The 6,298-nt window shown below is 39.5% G+C and overlaps 1 long non-coding RNA gene across 1 annotated transcript; it reads left to right on the top strand.

Moving 5' to 3' along the window:
* The first annotated feature begins 1,667 nt into the window (after window positions 1-1,667).
* Window positions 1,668-4,208, top strand: LOC126390164 (uncharacterized). The gene is made up of 3 exons (XR_007569940.1): window positions 1,668-1,765; window positions 3,139-3,192; window positions 3,378-4,208. It is a non-coding gene; the product is annotated as an uncharacterized LOC126390164 (long non-coding RNA).
* The last annotated feature ends 2,090 nt before the right edge of the window (window positions 4,209-6,298 follow it).

The raw sequence follows: 6,298 nt of genomic DNA, 5'->3' as shown, positions 1-6,298 counted from the left end.
ACGCCGCACTAAGATCTAATAAAACATGTACAGAGACGAGTCCTTTGTCTGAAGCAATCAGAAGGTCATTTGTAATTTTAACTAGTGTTGTCTCAGTGCTATGATGCACTCTAAATCCTGACTGAAATTCCTCAAATAAATTATTATCATGGAGAAAATCACACAGCTGGTCTGCGACTACTTTCTCAAGGATCTTTGAAAGAAAGGGAAGATTAGATATTGGTCTATAGTTCCAGGGTGGAGTGCAAAAGGATAGTCACATTGACCAAAAACAGATCTAATCTAATAAGTCTTACCGTCTTTCTTCTCGATCGACTCCAAGCTGAACTCTTCACAGCTTCCGCCTGCGATGCGAGATCTGGCTGTCTGTACCTGAAGCTCCTGCGTACTGTCTCATAGTACGTCTTACAGGCAGCTGGAAAACAATTAAATGAGAGTGGTATGAATAAAAAAAAAAAACGTAAGTCACAATAACATTAAACAAGGAAGGAACAGGAACAGGAACAGGAACAAAACAGTAAAAGTTACTTACACACAATGGCGTCACTGTCAGCGTCATGTAAATCTGGATTTGCGGACAAAGCTCCGAGCAAATAGGAGGTCACAGCCTCGTTATGAGGTGTGGTTAGTCTGTGAAAACAAAATGAACGGTTAAGATTGGTATCTATTTCCTTAAACAGCAGAATGAAAGCACATTCTTTAAATCTTACCCTTGCTCTGGTTCGTAGCGCCTACAATTTGTCTCCGAGTTGTGAAGACGGCGTACTGCTTCCTGTAAATTACAAGACCAAAAACATACACTTTTATAAAACAACTTACACTGGTTCTGCTCACTTGTTCTTTTACAAGGCTACTAGGCTACTTTTAGCTTAGCTAGCAGTCACCGAACATATTCTTACCGCAATCTTGGGATTGTGCACCCGTCTTCTCTTCTTAGAGTCAGTCTCTTCCACACACTTTTTCAACTCCAAAGCAGCCAACCTATCCTCTATGGACAGCATCCTGGATTTTACTACGGTGAACTGCTCATTCACATCAGCAGCAAGCAGAGTAAGCTGACGAGACAGCCCACTGATAACATTCAGCAGTTTCTTCTCGCCAGTCTGCGGACTGGCTGAAAGGGGTTGATTGCATCCATGCAAAGGAGTTGAAGGGGAGTTGAAGGCGAGATGCCGTCCAGCCATTGTAGTTCACGAAACAGCAAAGCAGTTAAAACACAGGAAATGGAGGAAAAGGTCTGAGTACAGGAATAAAAACATGTCTGTATATGCTCGTCTTGCGAGTACTGCTGTATGAGTCATGCCCATGACCTCGCACGTGATTGGATGAGGGCTCCTCGTCCAATCACGTGCGAGGTCATTGTTATACGGAAGAACTTGCAAGACGAGCTTGCATATGTTTATGATATAAACAGGCACGGTGTGCCTATGAAGCTCTGTGATATAAACACGGTGTGCCGTGTACTGCCGACTGACAGTTCAGACAACGGTGAGCACTACAATTTACCTGTTACACCTGTACAGCTGTGGGCTACAGATATTCTCCCCTTTAAATCGTCTAGTTAAAATGTGGTTGCTTTTCACTGTTGTGGTTATTGTAATAATAATTAATAATTAAATACGAATATCGCATTATAATGCATAACTGTATCTTCTGCACGGGTTGTTTTCCAGACGAAACAGCAGATGACCAAAGCATTCATCTTTTCCTGGACTCCAGCGATTCAGAGTCAGTGCAAGATGATGAAGACATCTCCTGTTATGTGGTAAGCATGAAATTACCTTTGAATATTCAAGTATAAAGTTCCATACATGCTAATTCAGAGCTCAAACGGGAAAACCCAACATGTTTCACCCACATTATTGTTTTCCACTCTCAATACTACTACTGTTACTCTCAGTGTACAGTTTAAATTTCTGTTAGGGAACTATGAAAGCAACTAAAATAAACAATTGAATTATAAACAATTCCAAAAATCCCCTGAATGAAGTTCCCACAGAGTACTTTTAACAGGTTCATTGCACTAAAGCTGGCTGTTTGAGATGCACATGATCTTTTCAAACTACAGCTTTAAAATCTTTTCATACTCAAATGGCCATATTAATGATGGTCTTTTCACTCTCAAATGGACATATTGAAGAGGATGAAGAGGGGGAAAGCCTTGCTGAGGAGCAGAGTGAAGCCTGTCCTCACATACAAGATGGGGAGGGGCATGGAAGTGATCAATCCAGAAGTGAAAAACCAGAGGACTTGTTGATGAAACTTCTGGCCATGATGCTTTTGTCGTGGCAGTCAACCTTCAAGATTTCTGACAATGCCATCACATCACTTCTTCTGTGCATCAAACAGTTCCTGTGGATAATTGGAAATGTTTTCTCTGCTAATTCCCTCACTGCCTTTGCAAGCAATATTCCAAAAACTTTATTCTCCTTGAGGAAATGGACTGGTATCCTCCGTGACAACTTCTTAGAGTATGTGGTTTGTCTAAAATGTATGACAGTATACATGCTTACTGAAACCTACGAGCTCAGACGGGATGGCACAAAGGTTTGCAAGACTTGTGGTCACATCCCATTCTACAATCACCCACAGCAGAGGTCTGAATTAAGGAAGAAATGTGGCTCTGCCTTGTTAAGAAAGACAAAATCTTCTAGCGGTAAAGAGTATGTCAATCCAGTACGTTCTTACTATTACAAGAGTGTTGTGCACTCTCTGGAAGGACTTGTTAAAAGACCTGGATTTGGAGAGAAATGTGAAGAATGGCAAAAGCAGAAAATACCTGAGGGTGTGTTAGGAGACGTATATGATAGACAAGTATGGCAGGATTACCAGTATGTGAATGGAGAGCCTTTTTTAGCAGAGCCAAATAATTTGGCTAACCTTTCAAAAATGCACCTTATTCAGTTGGAGCCATCTACTTGGTCATTTTGAATCTACCTCATGAAGACCGTTTTAAGGAAGAAAATATGATTCTCGTTGGACTAATACCTGGACCAAAAAAGCCATCACTAAACATAAATGCTTTCTTAGACCCCTTAGTTGAAGAGCTTCAAGAACTTTGGCATGGCATGATTCTGGAAGACAGCTCTTTCTTAGGACATCAGGTTTACAGAGCAGCTCTGCTTTGTCTTTCATCAGATATCCTCGCAACTCGAAAATGTGGAGGCTTTGTTGGACATGGAGCATACAGAGGTAATTGAAATATTCAAACATTCTTTGCTATAATTAATAAACATTGATATTGATCATTGAATCAGTAAAATCAATATGTAGATGTTTACATTGTTTATTTTTTAATGGATAGCAGTTGGTCTGTTTCATTGGATGCTCAAATATAAATATGTGTGTGTAACATATTGCATTTAACTTATTTGCAGGATGCCACAAGTGTTTGAAGACGTTCAGCAAGAAAGAATTTGGTGAAAAAATGGACTACTCAGGATTTGAGTGGTCTTCATGGGAGCCATGCACGTCAAAGGATCACACACACTATGCTGGATTATCCAAAAGGGCAAGGACGAAGGCAGAACAGAAAAGAATTGAACGCAAGTATGGAGCTAGATGGTCAGAACTTTTCTGCTTGAGTTACTATGATGCCATCAGATTTGTCGTCATAGATCCAATGCACAACCTTCTCCTTGGTACGGCAAGACATGTTTTCAGACTGTGGACAGAACTAGGAATTTTAACAACAAAAAGCCTTGATGAACTTCAAGCTAGAGTGGAAAACATCAAAGTACCTTATGGGTTGGAAGAATTCCCTTACGGATTTCATCTGGCTTTACAGGATTTACAGCAGATCAGTGGAAAACCTGGACAACCATTTACTCACTGTTTTGTCTGAAGGGGCTTATCAACAACAGACACCATGGTATGTGGTTTGACTTTGTGCAGGCTTGTATCATACTCTGCTCCAGAGTCATATCCATCAATAGACTGGAAGTAGCTGATGGATACCTGCAGACATTTCTCTCAAAATTTGTCGAACTGTTTGGCCCATTGCACTGCACCCCCAACATGCATTTACATCTTCATTTGAAAGAGTGCATGTTGGATTACGGACCAGTTTATTCTTTTTGGTGTTTTTCATTTGAGAGTTTTAATGGAATACTGGGAAAGTTTAATAACAACAATAGGACAATTGAAGTCCAGATTATGAGGCAATTTCAGCAGAGCCAACAGCTTCATATGCCATGGACATGTGAATATGGGGCTGAATTTGCCAGTATTTTAGGAAGTCAAATGGTTGGGACTTTGTCATGCAATGACACAGCTGATATGCTTTATGTGAAGCACAGTGTTTTGGTGTCAGCAGAAAGACTTTTCTTAGAAAACTGTACAGTGGTGCCTCTGTCTCCATTCCACCAGACAATCTTGGATGAGCCTGACAGACATGCAATGTTGACAATGTATCATCAGATGTACCCTTGTGTCACTGACGTTGACTGTTTTGACATGACATGCAAACGGGTAACATATCTGAATGTAACTTACTCAATCAATGGATGTAGAGCAGAAAGGTCAGCATATGTATACGCTAAGTGGTGTGGAAACACTAACAGTTTTGAGGAACCCATCCTTGACCCTCTAGCAAAACTACGACCAGCCATTATAAAGCAGTTTATAGTTGTTAATGTTGTGTCAAAAGGTACTGCATTTAAACATGTTATTGCGCAAGTTTCCTGGCTTCATCCCCATCCGGACAGACATTTTTATGGAAAGCCAATAGAAGTTTGGAGCTTGCAGGGAACAGACACGTCATACCCAGCGTTATTTCTGCCTGTTGAGCGCATTGCTGGGATATGTGTGGTTAACACATCCACTGTGCATTTAAGCAAGACCAAAGAAAAGGTCACTGTAGTCATGCCACTATGCACAGTGTTTGAGGTCTAGGAGACTGTGTTTGCATGGAATGCATATTTTACCTTTGTGGCAAAGGCTGATTAAAACTAATTGTTGAAACAAATTGTTTTGTGTATCTTTTTTACATAACATTGGCCATTGCTAATGACATACACAGTATTTAATCTACCATACTTTCATTAAATAAATCAATTCAAGCTAAATTTTAAGAGTCTATAATTAGGCTATACTGAGCCTGATCTATTTATACCAGAGATTTTCTAATGAAGTTAATACCTTTTAGAAAAATGTTACCTGGGGTAAAACTCCCCCTTCTACCCTGATTTGCATTTGTATAGGTCACAGCATTTTCATTTACATGTTAAAGCCTCCCCTAGAATTAGGGGGAGGGCGGTCATGGGGGGACAACTGCCAAGCAAGGCCCACGTCAATTTCCGACAATTCACGGCAGTTTTCAGTGTTGCCTGTAAATTGCCGTGTGCTGTCGTAAACCTGAACTTCCATGACAATCTACAGTGCCGCTTACTGGCTTACTACTAAATATAATTCTTTGGAATCATACCTTTTGTCTGTTTAATGTTGCACAAGAGTGAATGAATAGTCAACCTCTGCTGCGTCAAGAACTCCGAAATCCTTCAGGCGTTACTGTTAATTTTGGTTCGTGTCAAACTCCAAATTAATAGTTTAGCATATTTTATGAGACTGATATCTTTAACTGGCTATCATTTTCCCTTTACGGGAATGGTGCCCCATGAGGTGATTTAATGTTAATTAAGTCACATTATTTAACATAATTATTAATTATTATTAATAATTATTAATTAATTCCAATAGCCCGAATTTGAATCCCTACATATTTGGTGCCGCCGTGTGAGACCTAAAAATATGTTCCCAACATATTTGGTGCTACCATGTGAGACCTAAAAATATGTTCCCAACAGTATCATCAGCATAACAGTGGTAGGATACGCCATTGAAATGACTGATAATGCATCCTCATGGAAGCATGTGGAGTGAAAACAAAATAGGACCAAGAATAGATTCATGTGGCACTCCACATGTCAGTGGAGCTGAAGATGAAACAAAATTACCAATGGACACAGAAAATTCTCTGTCTGAGAGATATGATTCAAACCATTTAAGAGCAGTTCCAGATATACGTACATACCAATTTAGTCTACTGATAATAATGCTATGACCGACATTGTCAAACACAGCAATAAGGTCAAGAAAATCAAAATAATATTGTATTGTGACTTAAGTAAGGCTATATTTACTCAAGCATTGTACTTAAGTATAGGGTGACCAGCTTTTATATATTTCTGTGCCATTCTTTTATTTTACTTTGGTCAACTGGGGTGTACATATAAAGTTAATTTGATTGTTTAGTTTTTGGTTATGTGTATATATATATATATATATATGTATATACTGC

The sequence above is a fragment of the Epinephelus moara genome, chromosome 5 (genome assembly GCF_006386435.1).
Source record: "Epinephelus moara isolate mb chromosome 5, YSFRI_EMoa_1.0, whole genome shotgun sequence".
NCBI lineage: Eukaryota > Metazoa > Chordata > Actinopteri > Perciformes > Serranidae > Epinephelus > Epinephelus moara.
Note: the sequence above shows the minus strand (reverse complement) of the source record. Positions and strands in the feature narration are given on the sequence as shown.